At 55.8% G+C, this 14,874-nt stretch overlaps 1 long non-coding RNA gene across 4 annotated transcripts; it reads left to right on the top strand.

The window, feature by feature from the left end:
• The first annotated feature begins 367 nt into the window (after positions 1–367).
• LOC109501606 lies at positions 368–14,870 on the top strand. 4 transcript variants are annotated; one of them, XR_006600753.1, is made up of 4 exons: positions 368–2,744; positions 5,263–5,437; positions 6,277–8,236; positions 14,459–14,870. It is a non-coding gene; the product is annotated as an uncharacterized LOC109501606 (long non-coding RNA). The 4 variants fall into 4 exon arrangements; XR_006600755.1 differs by lacking the exon at positions 14,459–14,870 and having other exon boundaries at positions 368–1,919; positions 2,656–2,744; positions 6,277–12,622; XR_006600754.1 differs by lacking the exon at positions 14,459–14,870 and having other exon boundaries at positions 8,002–12,622.
• The last annotated feature ends 4 nt before the right edge of the window (positions 14,871–14,874 follow it).

Genomic DNA, 14,874 nt, shown 5'->3' with positions numbered 1-14,874 from the left:
CGCAGAAAGTCTCTCATCCATCAGGTTCTTCCTCCTCTCCCAGTGTGGTCTGGAGAGTTCTTGCTCTTTCGCTTCCTAGACTGCCAGTGGAAGCCCTGAGATCATTCTGGCCAAGGGCTTGACTTGAGGTCTGGACACCCCCAGTTTCTCCGGTGGGACTCAGGGGTGGCTGCTCAGGCTCCAGACTACCCCCTGCCCTCACACTAGTTTCTCCCCACCTAGTCCACCCTGGTGTATTGGCATTCTGAGTTAGGTTGCTTTGAAACGAAATTCTAAGGCGATGATGATGATGATGATGATGATGATTGTGGTGGTGGTGGTGGTGGTGGTGGAGGAGGAGGAGGAGGAGGAGGAGGAGGAGAAAGAAACCACTGGTCTATTTTATTCCATTCATTATTCAAACGAAGAAAGTGAGGCCCAGAGGGGACGCGTTGGAGAAGATCCTTGAATTCAGCCAAAGGAAGTCTGATTCTGACCCAAATCAGTTCCCCTCTTCGGGTTTTAGTTTCCTCACCTAGACACATAAGTACCTAAAGATGACAACAATAGCCCATGTTTATTGACCCCTAGGATGTGAGGTCTTAAGTGTTATGCGTTTTCCATGGGCCATCCCATTTAAGATTCAATAACTTTATGAGCTATAATTATTCCCATGAGAACACTAAGGCAAGGGAGGTTAAATAAGTTGGCTGAGGTCCTTCAGTGGCAAAGGCAGAATTTGAACCTTGGCAGTCCCTCTCCAGGGCCCGGGCACTCAGTCACCACTCGCATGAGGACGGGATCCAGATGGGTCAGCTGGGAAGCGGGGCCTCAGCCCCACTGACCCCTGGGCCAGTGTTCATGCCACTGGGTCAGGCTGTGTACTCAGCCAGGGCAGTGCGGGTCTTAGGTCGTCTGGAGTCCTCTGTACTCAGGGCTGTGACCATGATACTCAGCACACACCCTGGAGCAGGGAGCTTTGGGCCAGAGCGGGGCTTCCAGAAGGAGGCTTGGAAAGGCCGAGGAGAGCTTTTAGGTTTGTCATGAGGGAATCCAGGAAGTGTAAGGGTTCTTGACCAGGGCCGTGACTGTACAATATTATAGAGAAGCCTCTCCCTGCTCCCTCCCCACCCCCAGGTGGCGTGCCCACTTAGGAAGTCCTCTAGTAGGCGGCTCAGTCCACAAAGCCATGCAGTGACACCCCCTCCCTCACCCAGTGTGTCCCTTCCACCCTGATTATTCCAGCTTCTTCTCAGAGGCTTTACTGCTAGAACTAGATGTTGGATCTGGCTTCCTCCTCAGAAGACAATTTATGGCGACATGTCGGAGACTCTGTTTTAATGAAGTTGCAAAAGTAGGTTAATGGGCTGTGGGTGTTTTTCATTCCCTTCCCCCTGCCCCTTCTCCACCCCTGGGCAGATGAATGATGCCTCTCCCAGCACGACTCAGAGTCGGGCTGAGGATCTTGGGCCTGGACGTGTATGCTCACATATCTCTTCCTTGGCCTCTACTGGAGCCCTCAGTACCGTCCTCCCTGCTGCTGGCAAGGTGCTCAGCACATCTAGCCCCCATCCCTCCTGCTGTAGCTACGGCCTGAAGATGCTCCAAAGTCTGCCCAGCGGGAAAGAGCATGGCATATTTGAGAGGCAGGAACCAGGGCAAGGGCTGGGGCAGGGCTTGGGACCCTGGGGAAGAAGGCAGCCAGAATTATGGCTAATGGATTTCTTTTGGATGAGAGAGGCCTGGAGATGGGAGCTTAGCTAGCATGGACCTGGGGAATTCTGCAAGCTGACGCTGATATTTTGGGGGAGGAGCTGAGTTTCTGAGGACCTCCCCCATTGTTGTTCCTCCTTCTCTAATTCATTTCTGTGTCTCCTAGGGCCATGCCTGATACATGGCTGCCCTTGCAAATAGTCGCCGAGTGAATGATGGACACAAGAGTGAGTGGGCCTTTTTTCCCTGTCCCCAGTCTCTGGGGCTGGAACTCATCCCCATTCTTGCTCCCTTCCCACCTGTCTTCCCAGTGCTTGCCCCACACTGCCACCTCTGAGGACATTTTCCATGACTAAACTGCAAGAGTAATTCTCCATTTATTTGTCTGGGTCCAACATGAGGGTCTGTCATCCTGGAAGAGTGGGGTCTCCAGGGGGAAGGGTCTATCTCTTTTCCCTCCAGATTCTCCACATAGGGCTCTAAGATTGGGGTTGGGGCCCAGAGCCTGGTTGTACTTGAAGGCACACATCCGGGAGGACCATCCTGCTGTCTAGGCCCCTCTCTCCAGTCCTTCCTCCCTATAGAAAGCCGAGAGCACTCATAGTCTCTGGCCTGTAGTCACTTCCAGGGGGGAAGGACCCTTCTCCACTCCCAGCCCCCTCCTGTCAACAAATGAGGTTATTGGTCAGGGTTTGGGAATACCAGGATGGGGTACAGCAGGCCTCACTTCCCTGCAACGTCAGACCATCCCCCTTTTCTGGGCCTGGACCTCCTCTGTCCTCTCCACCCTTTGGCTTTCTTTTATAGACTTAGCTCTCTCCCCTCCCTGGGCCTGGGAAGGATCACAGGTTTGTGGCCCTTTAGACTAACGTTGTCGACATCCTGAGAAGCTCTACCATGATGCCCAGAAAAGCCCACCATAATCCCGAGGCCAATTCTTTTTTTCTTTTTCTTTTTTTCCAGACCCAGATAGGACATTCTTCTCGAAGACTCCAAAGACCTCACTGGACCTTGCTCCATACTCAGTTTTGCTGTGGCAGAGGGAAGGGCAGGTGCGCAGGGCTGGATGTGGGTTGCGGGGAGCTTGGGGGGTGTCAGGGTCTGGTAGAGGGACCCAGTTGTCTGCCACCTTGTCACAATCTCCGAGGAGCTCAAGCAAGAGACCTAGAGGGTAGACCTTGGGAGGCCTGAATTGCTGGGGTCCAGTTTTAATCAGGGATGGGAAAGCAGACTGAGGGTGTGACTTTTCTTTCACTCAGTTCCAGCCGAAGGCCTCCCCTCACCCAAGATGCTAGGGAAGGGGTCTGGGGGGCCAGGGAAACCCAGAAGCCATGGTGGGAATGCCTGATTCCTGATGTGGGAATCCTGATGTGGGATTCCTAGGGCTTCTGTGGAAGTTTCCACTGAACAAGAGGTGACGGGACTGCTGGGTTCCCAGGACCATGGGAGCCATATACTGTATGTAGTAGAGACATCCACTGATGTCTCTGGTTGGGCAGATCTGGTTGGGTCTGAGCGGGGAAGAGGGTTGGAGGGTTGGGAGGGAAGACACCCAGGCTCGTTCCCCTAGCGCACGAGAGGAGAGTAACACCCAGGAGTTGACTTAGCACTAGCTGGAAGAGGTTGTTCAGAGCAGGGAGAAACAGAGGGAAGAGAAACCAAGGGCTTCCCATCGGGAAGGCCTCATGGAATGGGGAGAGTGGGCACAGGACTGGAAAGGAAGGGAGGGGTGGAGTGGTGGGCTCTCACAGGAGGCGAGGGAGGGGGGCGGGTGTGCCCCCCTTGAAGGTCGGGAGGCGGGTGTCCTGGCCAGGCGGGGTTCCACCTGCAGAGTGGCTGGAGGTTGGAATCTCTGTGTGTCAGAAGTTGCCGGAAACACAAGTGTAAACGTGGAGTTGGGAGGTTTGGCGACTCCAGGCCCTCCATCTTGAGCAATTCACACCCACTTCTAGTGTCTTCTTCCTCTAAGCGTGGAGGGTAAGAACATCAAGCATTCTTGAGTGTTACAAAAGCTTCTCTGGTGGGTGAGAAGACCACTGGGCAGGGCGGGGTGGGGGGGTAGGCTGTTTGGGCCTCGATTTAGTGGATTTCAGCAGGTGTCAGGCCTCCGTTGTATGTGAGAGGGCAAACTCGGGTGGGGGCCGGACAGCACTCCGGCCCAGTTCTGCCCCTAGCTGGCCCCTCCTACAGCCCTGCTTCCCTACTTGCCAGACTAGGGGAGTTGCTCTGGCTGACTTCTAAAGGCTCCTCCCTCCATCTGAGACTTGTTTAATAATGTTCAAAGTCCTTGAAAGTATCAGTTGAGATCATGGATGCTGAGAAGCTTTGCCAAAATAGAAAGCATGCTCTCAATGTGAAGGTTTGAGGGGCAGCTGGGGGCGGCCATGGGCTGCCATCCATCTGGACTGGGACCCCTGGAAGGGAAATGCGGGTAGCCTGGCTCAGGTTTGTGCCCGCACCGTTCCCTTCCCGCTTCCCAACCCAGCTCCAGGCTCTGGGGACCAAGCCCTGCTCAGGATGGGGGTGGGGCTCCCTGGGGCAGGGGCAGAGGGGGTGGGAGCCTCCCTTCCAAGTGGCTCCGAGCTGGAGCACAGCAATTACGCAGGAGGATTTATGTCCCTTTGCCTTTAATCGGAAACTCCGTGTCAAGAAGAAAAATTTGCACTGTCCTCCGGCCCGGCTTCCTGCTTTATCATTATTATTGGAGGAAGGTTGATTTGGAAACTTAAAGAAAAGTGGGGTTGGGGGTGGGAGCCACCAGGGAAGGGGAGTTGGGGGGCAGAAGGGTGGCCTTACTACTGTTGTCCTGGTTTGTCACTGGAGGGGGACAAAGGGCAGGTCAGGGGCTGAGGGTCCTAGAGCGCAGGTGAGAAGAGACCAGAGGGACGCTAGGGGAAGGGTAGGGGCCGGGGGCCATGGAAGGAAGGGGCACCCAGGAGCTGGAGGGACACCACGAGGGAGGGAAGGGGTGGGAGACCACAAGGGACAGGCAAGGGTTGAAGAGACTTGGAGAGAGAGGAAGAGAACCAGGGCTCCTAGTGGAGGAAAGGGGCAGCTCCGTGTGGAGGGAGATGGGGGAGGGGGACAGTCAGGGGCTGTCAGGGGGATGCTGTGGGAGAGGGACAGCATGGGGTCTCCAGAAAGGCCACAGGGTGGGGGAAAGGAGGGCTGGGGGGTAATCAGAAGGGATAGCCAGGGGCTGGGGGGTTGGTCCAGGGGCTCTGGGACTATGGCTGTCAGGGGTCTATACCTGCTGACCTACCCCCACGAAGGCCATTCTCCCCTGGCCCACGCAAGACCCGTGTCTCCTGGCCTCCTGGGTGGAGGGCACTGGCCTCCCACAAAGCCCTAGGTTTCCCTTTCTCCTTCAGGAGCTGTTTCTTTGGATGGTGGGTGTAGTGAGTGGTTATATGCTGAGGGAACCCCTTGGCTCCGGACCCTGCACGTATTGCAGCAGAAGTGTCTGAGGGAGAGGCCTGCGCTCTGGGGAAGGGGAGGGAGCAGGAGAGAAGCCATCTGTCCTGGTGTCCCCCTGCCTCTTTGATGGAAGCCCCCCTGGTGTCTTACCAGCTACCCCTCCTGTGCCCGCGATGTCATGCTGATGTGTGGAACGGGCACCGGCTCTGGAATCGGTGTCCGGGACTGACTACCTGCGTGCACCTCTGTGAACCTCAGGTTTCGTGTCTGCAGTGCGGTGACAGTCGTATCTCCATGGCAGGGTGTTGTCAGGATGAGAGATAATTAGGTAAGGGATCCAGCGTGTAGTAGGCCTTCAGAAGACACCATGCCCTTCTGGGGGTCGGGTCCAATATATGCAGCCTCTTTTGTTTACAAAGTACTGATTAATGCGGGCTCTATGCCTTTCCTTATCTGATCCCTCGTGACAACTCACCGAGGGAGCTGGGTAGGTGTCCTTATCCTCACTGATGACAGGAACCATGGTGCGGAGCCCCCCACGTGACTTGCCTAAAGCCACACACACGTCACTGGGCCAGCCAGCTGAGAGAGCCCCATAACACCTCCTAAGGAGCTTGGAGAGCAACCCCTGGGCCTCCTTCCTCCATTCTTCCCCCGAGGGTCCCACATGCAGCCCCTCACCCCTGGGGTCTGGGGGGACTTTGAGATGATGGCTCAGCTTCCGATCCTCCTGCAGCCCGGGCCATGCCCACACTCATGTACCTCCTCCCCGGCTCAACTAAGAGGTTTTATAGCCGTTTACGAGCAATTTCTGTCCATATATCACCGGAGATATATAGCCAGGCAAATATTAGGGACCCAGGCGGAGGTTTTAAGAGGCAGGTCTTACTGCTGCTGAAAGGAGGCGTGATCAACAGCCCGCAGACACCCACCTCCCTCTTGCTCGTGGCCGGGCGGTGGCAGCATGGACTGGGCTTCAGCCTGGAGAACTGTCTGCGGAGCTGGAGTGTCATGCGGGTGCCCCGGGGGGTGTCTGGTGGCCATCCAAGGCTGGGCTCTGTTCTTCAGAGAGCCCTGCGAGGAGGGGGCGTGGGGGGGCGGTGGTGTGAAGGAGGCTAAAGATCACAACACAGACTGGCTCAACAGGACCCCCTCTCCACACCCAAGCAGGGAGACACTGAGTTCCAGCGGGTTCGATGCGCAGAAACAGACGGAAGTGAGATACCAGGGAAGTACTGCCTCCCGAAGGGCCATGGGAAGAGACAGCCACACTGCTTTTTTGATGGAGGTCTTTAAAAATGGTCTGAATGAGGAAACCCCTGGCCGGTGGCAGAGGGCTGGACACGTCCTCTTACACTCTTGGGCCCCAGCCCTGGGGACACCGGAAGAAGGTCTGTAGAGGAGGTCAGCCTTGACCTCCTCCACTGCTCTGGCCCCAGCCTGGCCCCTGTGCCCCCTGCCCTGTGTGGACTGCTCACCCTGCCTTGGGTGAGCGCAGAGGGGCGAGGAGAGCCTTCTTGGCTTGCGGCATATGGTGAGAAGATGTCCCGGGGAATCCTCGCTCCTGATTTAAGCGGCTCCGACAGCTTTATGGCGCCTCCTCGAGTGAGCCCCCAACGTTGGCCGTTTAACTTTTTAGCGTCGTTTAACGCTTAGGCTCCGGCGGACAGGCAGGCCCCTCGGCCCCAGAGGCAGCGGTACTAAATCAGGACACTCTGAGGCCCCGATAAATAATTTTTACAGGGCACGCAGCCCATAGATCACCAGTGGGGGTGGGGGGAGAGTGGCTGTGATATTTCAAACGATTGTCATATATGACTACCCCGTGCTCTGATCCAGGTCGTCCACATGGCAGCCGGCTTCATAACCACAGTCAGCTCCAGGGCCCTCTGCATGGGGCATGGGAGGAACAGTGGAGACACAGTGCTCTGGTGGCCCCACAGCCAACAGATGACCCATTGCCTGCCCTTGTCTACTGACGTGGTGCCCCAATCCAAGCTTCCTCTGGCACTGGGATAATGGGGTTGCTGAGAGCAGGGTGGGCGAGAGGAAGAGAAAGAACTTTGTGTAGTCAAAAGGTCACTTTCGGACCACCTTCCTGGTCCCCAGACAACTCTAAGCCTGAGTGCTCCAAGGGACCTGGTGCCGGGACTGCGGCCAGAGGGAGGACAGACCAGAGTGCTGGAGTGCACAGGACCTGCGGTCAGCTCCCTGCCATTCGCACCTCTAGGGAAAGGGGCAGGGCGGCAGGGGGACAGAGGAGAGGGGAGTGTGGAAGGACAGAGACTGGAACAGCGCAGGGAGAAGGGAGGGAGGAGGACAGAAGAGCAAAGATGGAAAGGTGAGAGAGAGAGAGAGAAGGGGAGATGGACAGGGACTCACCCACAGGGGACACTGCAACAGACGGGGTCTTTTCCTAAAGCCTGGTGCCAAGCTGGAGAGACATGGTATGGGCAGACCCGGGGCCGCAGCATCTGTGCCCTCTGAGGGCGCCCTCCAATTGGCTCCAGGCCCACGTTACTCTGCACCAGCTCCGCACTGCCCCCGCCCTTGCCCCTCCCTTCAGTGCCCTTGCCCCGTCCCCTCATCTGTAAGATCCTGGGATTTGCGGGGACACTTAATCCATATGGAGCTGATTCATTCCCATCTAAATCATCTCCATCAGCTTCCCTAAGAGCCCTCTGATGTGCCAGCCGCCATTCCTCTCCCCCGGCGGTGGCGGGCTGGGGGCTGCCAGTAAACAAACCTCAGCGGCCATCCATCAGTCCAGCGGAGACCATTCGTCTCTCCAGCCCTGCTCCCCCTCCCCGCTCCTCCAGTCCCTCCATCCGTTTGTCTGTCCCTCTTCTCAACATCCCTCTCCTAGAACCTCCACATCTCTGCCTCGTCCAGGGTAGGATCTTGAGGGGTCATGTCAGCTGCCCCCCCCCGTCTTCACGAAGACAGGAAACTTACCCCACCCCTGGCTCAGCAACATGGAGGTTCACCGCCTTCCGAGAAGAGAGGCCTCCAAGTCTGATGATACTGCTACACGGCATGGACAACCCATACGCAGGGACGTTCTTTCCTCTGTCTAGCTTGTCTGCCTGAGATCCACGTAGGATCGTGTGTCTGAGCAGGAGCGAAGGTAAGGTGATGGGGGTTTTGTACGAGCACGGGAATCTCCAGTATCTGTGACATGCTCCCCCGTGGGTTAGTGTGGTATATGAAACGCAAGACCAGCGAAATGGCCCTCCTTTGCCCCATCCACCCCAGCGGAGTCCACCCAAGCACACAGTGGGTGCCCCGTGCCGATGGCTTGCTGGCCATAATCTTGTTTATGAGCTCCAGTGAGTCTAATGGCCTTCCGTGCATCCCAGAGAGGTGTCCTGTGGAATGACCCAGTGGGTCTGATTGTGGCCCTCTAGCCTAGCAGGGTTTGCAGGGAACACTAAGGAAACGTCTCTCACTTCTGCCCTCCTACCCAAACTTCTTAGCCCAGTCCTGGGGGGCCAGCTTGCGTGAACGACTCTGTATTGGCAATAACGGGGCTGGTGAGGAGGAGGACGAGCAGCAGGTGGGATGGAGCCTTCCATAGCACCGAGGTGGAACCCTCGCGTTTGGGGGGGAAGCCCTCATGTTTACATGCATGAATGAGAGATCAGGAGGCGTTCCTTCCCATGATGGCCCTTCCCCTGTGAGGTTCTTCAGGTCATTCTGGGAGCGATGATTCTGGGAAAGGGCCGGGGGCCCACTAGCCCCTCAGGAGAAGATGGGGTCTGGGTCCTCTGGTCCCATCTCAGTTTCTCCATCCACAGCACCAGTGAGGGTTGGGGACAAGTCTACCTCTAGAGTAGGGAGTCTGGGTCAGACTCTAGTAAGCCTGCAGGGGGGATGATTTGGGCATGAGTGAAAGGGTTTAGGGAGGGAGAAGTCACAGGGGAGGGGATGAGCCTCACTTAGATTCCACAGTAATGAGGAGCAGGAGAGGAGGTGGGGAAGAAGAGTCTTCAGATGCCCTAGGCAGAACTGGTGGCCCACACTGCCATTCCCTCTGAGAGACCCAGGACACTTGGTTGAGCGTCTAGTCACCCCCCTCCCTGGCCCAGATCAGACCAGACCAAGTAGAGAATCCCACTGCATGAGCTCCCCTAGCCCATGATTTCCCAGCACCTCTTCCCCTTGTCACCGGTCCCCTCAGGGAGCCGCTGTGAGTGCACACAGAACATGTGGGGCTCTTCCAGCTGCTATCCAGCTGTGAGGACCCCTGAGCATGCCCCTGCCACCTCCCAGTGGGAGAGAAGACTCTAATTCTAGTCCGAAAGCTGAGAAGGGCAGCGGGGAAGAGGGGCCGGAGGAGGCCATGGGGAAGCTAACCATGTACCCCAGTTGTGTGGACATATGTGTGGGAGGAGAGGGGCTTGCAGGTGTCGAGGCCCGGCTTAAGAAGGATGGAGTGTTTCCTAGTTCTCTGAGCTAGAGACATATGGGGCATATAACACCAAGAAAATGAAAATTATTGCCTAAGAGAGAGAGAGAGAGGGTGTGGGGGAACAAGAAAAAATCCAAGCCAGGGAGACCAATGCCATCCACCCCCGTCACCATCATGACCTGACTATCTGTGCTTGACGAGGTCAAAGTCTGAGGGAAGGGGGAGCTTGAGAACTGACCCTCAGGGCCTCCCGGAGGGGGGAAGCTAATCCCCCAAATGTGCATTTCCCTGCTGTTACACAGAGCGGGGGAGCTGGGAACAGCGCTCAAATTCTCCAGGTGGGACAGCTGCTGGGGCTTTTCTGCTTTCCTTCCCTGTGCCCTCCCTTTTCTCTGGGCTGTTGGGGGAACCAGCGAGCTCTTCTCCCACTGGCCTGTCTCCCTCGGGTCTCCCCAGGACTGGGCCCTCCTTGTCCTCTCAGTGGGTTCCACCCTGTCTTGTCTCCCCCAGACCTCTTCGTGCGAAAAGCTTCCCATATTTTGTCGCTCCCCACACAATCCCCTCCTTTGAAAATAGTCCACTTACCCAAACTTGTGGCCAAAGGGGGTCCTTTAGGATCCACTTGTAGGCTGGTGCCTTCCTCCAGCAGGGCCTGGAGTTTCGTTCGTCTGTCCAGCCTCCTTCATGCAACATCCATGTGCCCAATGTGGGCCATGACCTCCACGACGCAGGCAAGGATTCTAGAAGCGTTTCTGTGCTCACGGGCACGGCTCCAGGAGTAGCCTGACTTTTAATGGAGTTGGCAGCCCTTGTTCTGATTCCAGGAGAGAGAAGTGTCTAGAAGGATGCCAGTGGGCTTGGGTGTGACTGATGCCATTTCCTTAGGGGAGGCCACCTCCTGTGAGGTCACCCTGTGATAGTGGTGACTGAGGCTGGACAGCAGGAGGAACTTCTAAAGACTCAAAGTTGAAGGAAAGATTTCCAGGTTTCAGTGAAGCTTTTGGGAAAGGATGATGTTAACCTTTTCAGGCTCTGTGGGAGCAGAGGGGTCTGTGTGTCTGGAAGGGTTTACTTCGACCCAGGTAGGACTGACCCCAAAGAGGGATGGCCACTTCCTCTTTCCAGAACCCTGACTCATCCACACTCAGGGCAATCCCACTCCCAGTTTCTTAGATGATTGTTTGTTCCTTGGCCAGAAATCTGGTTCTTGAACTCTGTCTCCTATTCTTTTCATGATCTGGGAACAAACCATCTTTGGGAACCAAATGTAGCTTCAACTTATGGAGCCAAAAGAACAGGGAGGCAGAGTCATTTCTAGACAGTGACACTGCAAACCTACAAGGAGCTAGGAAGGTCCCCTTATGGGAATGCCATCTTCTCTTTTTTGCATGGGAAGGGAAAGGATGTGACCCTGGGGGGAAAGGGCACGGTTGGTGAGAGCAGAGAGTGATACCAGCTATAGAGCACCCCCCGCCCCCGACCTCCGCCCAGCCAGCCCGGATCCAAACGTGCACATGATGGAAATGTCTTCACAGCCAAGGGCCCCTCCTTCCCAAGGAGAAAATCCCACAAGTGGGGAACATCTGGATCAAACCACAGCCATGAAAGCACAACATCAAACGAGGGTTTCCCAGCGACCCTCCCCGCAGGCCCTGCTCCAAGAGAAATTGCAGATCTTCCTGCTTGAAGCTTTTAAGTGTCACAGAACCCCCTCAAGTTTGGGATCACTCCTTATTCACTGGAGACAGATGTCCCTGAGTGAGCATGGTTGGGTTTGATTACCCCCAGCGGGAGAGAGTGTGTGTGACCTGATCCTGGCCGTGTTGGGGGGTAGCCCGGGATTTAAAGCCGTGATGAGGGGCTCCAGCAGTTCAGGCTGGGGGCTGGGGAGAGACAGGGGACAGGTGGGCCTTTTAAAACGTGCCTACATCAAAGGTTTGAGTAGGCTCCCTTCCCAGCGTCGGCGCCTGCAGGGCAAGAAAAGTGCTGATTTCACCACATAACTGCACGTAGGATGGATCTCAGTCTGAGAACTTCTGGGGAATGTGGAGAGGGGAGGGAGGGTGCTCCCGACAGGGGAGGAGAGGCCAAAGGGGGTTTCTCATTTCCAAAATAGCCTGCCTAGGCCAAGGGAAATGGGACCAGAGTCTGCCTCCTTCCTACTCAGCCCCTGCAGAGGGAGATCAGGAGGGAGGGGTGCGTTCTTCCAAGGTGGGGAGGCTCGAGCAGCCGCAGCAGTGGGAGGTGGGCCCGGGATCACAGATGGAGGTCCAGGCGGAAGCAGGGCCATCTTCCCCAAAGGTGTGAAGGAGGAAGGACCGCAGACCGTGTAATTCTAGGACACAGTAGGCTCTTCCCTCTCTACCGCCCAGGGTCCTTCCAGACCCAGGAATCAGAGGGCACCCGGCCATCATGTTGGCAGCGTGGGATGGACTGCGGGGCAGACGGGTTGCGGGGGAGCACCCCAGGGCCGGAATCCCAGTTCAGATTTGAGTAATCTGCCCAGAGGATGTGTGAGAGAGTGTGCTGGCATGTGGGCACCCCACTGTGATCTTGGTTTAAGAAGCCAATGGTTTATTCTTATGGTGGAAGGTGACCTTCGGTTGGGAGGGGTAAGGAGAAGAAGGGGTACCATTTGCTTCATTTTATTAGCCACCCCCCCCCATTTCAGGATGCCTTCCCCTCCCCTTTCCTCTCGGAGGGTTAGAAGTGTGTGTGGTGCTCTGGTGATGCCGGGTGTACCCATAGTGTTGGTCCCACACTGCTTCATAAAGGTCTATTTACAGTTTCCTTTCCCGTCTGGGCTGAGAGCACCTTGAAGGCACAAACCCCCTTGCTCTTCCTGTGTTCCCAGCGCCTGGCACAGTGCGTGTTCCTAGCACCTGGTGCAGTGCCTGGCAGAGAGCGGGTGCTCAGTGATGTTCCCCGTTTTCCCACGGCCATTGTTGGGAAAACAAAGGACACCCACATGATGATTCTTCAGCATCCTGGAAGCCTCTGAGGGGATCCTAGCTCCTGGCCTACCTCCTCGGGGAGGATTCTCGCTGACAGCTCTTTCTCCCACCTCTGAAATTTATTATCCATAAAGTTCACCTTCATGGTCAGGTTTATTTTATTCATATTTTTTAAAGTTTATTTATTTATTTAGTTTTGAGAGAGAGAGAGACAGACAGACAGACGCAGAGACAGACGGAGAATCCCAAGCAGGCTCCACCCTGTCGGCATGGAGCCCAACTTGGGGCTCAAACTCATGAACCCTGAGATCGTGACCTGAGCTGAAATCAAGACTCCGACGCTTAACCTACTGGACCACCCGGGCGCCCCTATTTTATTTTTTAAAATCTGGGATGGATCTGTCTCTTTTTTGTCACATACGACCCAGTGCTCTTTGGGACCAGGCTCTTTGCCCCTACTCTTTCTATGGCCCTCTGTGCCAGAAGGAAGCAGTTCAGTCAAGGTCAGTTAGCTATTGACTGGCTGACCCTCTCCTCTGAACGCCGGTGTCTCAGTCTTTGATGTTGTAGCTCATCGGGGGCTCTGATGGCTGAGCCTCTGTGAGCTGCTGAGGTGGGGATGTCTTGGCCTGATGGGGTGTGGATAGGACACATGAAGGAGCCCTTGTCCCAGTCAGGGGAGGACACGGGGGCTGAATGACCACAGGCTGAGAGAATGCTTGAGGGGGATGTCGTGGAAATGACAGAGGTCAGTAGGTTTTATTCCGAAAGACTCTTTGGGAGTGGAGAGAATGAATGCCCAGAAGGGCGGGCGAGGCAGAGCGTGAAGGAGGGTATCCAGGTGGGTTAGGCTTGCAGAGGGTGCCACGTGGGTGAGGGCCCACGTGTGAGCCTGGCGGGCTTATGTCTGGGAGGGACGGGGCAACGGTCAACATTCCTCTAGACCGTGAGGATTGCACCCACCCCCTCCATTACCTGCTCACACCCCTCCCCAGGCTGGAGCCCAGACGGGATCTCATGTCTCCCGGTGATTTCTAGGCCCAGCCTCACCTGCACTCAGGCGACTTCGCCAAGTTCGGGTCAGGCCAGCTTTGCTCCATACCCTCGAGCGAGCCCCTCCCAGGGGACGGAGCTGCCTTTGAAGTCGATGGAGACAAGATTGGTGAGCTGTGTGCCGAGCCTAGATCTCTCAGCATCGGTGAGGCAGGGAGGGTCTCTCCTTTGAGTCCTTTCTCCGGGGGGGTTGAGGTGTTGACACATTAGCCGTCAAGAGGTAGGTGTTTCACCCTTGAATGCTGTGTGAGGCTGCCTGAGTCCCATGCTTCTCTGGGCTGCAGGGTGGCCGCCCTGCTCAGCTCCGGGAACCCGCATTCACTGCACTCCTGGAGCACAACTCTAGGTGGTGCCATTCACATAGGATTCAGGATGCGCGGTGCCCTCCCCGCCCCACCCCCCATGCCCCAAATTGTGTGATGGTGGGCCACGGTCATGTCCTTCTGGGGTCAAGGTTCTGTTTACCAGCTCAAGCTGGTCAACCTGAGGACTAGGGATATTCAAGTGAGGCTTTGCCCAGAGCCCCGTGTCTGGAATGATCTCTGAAGTTAAGTCCTCCTGGGAAGTGGGCACCAGGAAACCAGAGCTTCTCCTGGAACAATAGGGCCTCGGAGGAGCGTGCAGTCTACGACTAGGTAGCGGGGCGTAGAAATGACAAATTCCATCCACCGGGAAGGAAATGGCCAGATATGCCCAGATTGAGGAGGATAGCCCATATGCAAGCACCCGGTGTGGCCCGGCACTCAGTAGGTGTGGGGCGGGTCGGCACCAGTGTCTGTGCTCCAGTCTCTAGGTCTGGGGCTCCGGGAAGCAGGAAGACCTATAGCCTCCACCTCCAGGCTCGCGCGTGGGAGCCTGCTGAAATCTGAAATGGGATCCTGACCCAGATGGGGCTCAGGAATTTGTTTCCTTTTCTTTTTCTCCTTCTTAGGGAAGGCTTAGTTCACTGTTTAGGATGAAAAATAACAACCAGATGAACGAAGTCAGGATCATCAGGAATGATAAATAATACACTCCAGATGTGGCTCCAGACAACAGCCTTGGAAAGAGCGCACCGACTCTATAGTCACCTTGCGCGGGAGAGCCCCTTAGCGCAACAAGGGGCAATGACACAAGTGTTGGTAACTCCTCTTTGGAGTTTGTCTTCAGGGTGGGCGACTCTGTTTTTTGGATGTCCTTATTGGCGACAAACCTTAACTTGTGCTTTTTGGAGATCCGTCAAAAATTAATTTATAGTTAATAATGGTCATCTTGAATATTTTGTAGAATGGCTATAAAGTCCATCTCCAAAAAAATTTTTTAATGTTTATTTTTGAGAGAGAGAGACAGAGACAGAGTGCAAGTGGG

This window comes from Felis catus, chromosome B4 (assembly GCF_018350175.1).
Source record: "Felis catus isolate Fca126 chromosome B4, F.catus_Fca126_mat1.0, whole genome shotgun sequence".
Taxonomy (NCBI): Eukaryota; Metazoa; Chordata; class Mammalia; order Carnivora; family Felidae; genus Felis; species Felis catus.
Note: the sequence above shows the minus strand (reverse complement) of the source record. Positions and strands in the feature narration are given on the sequence as shown.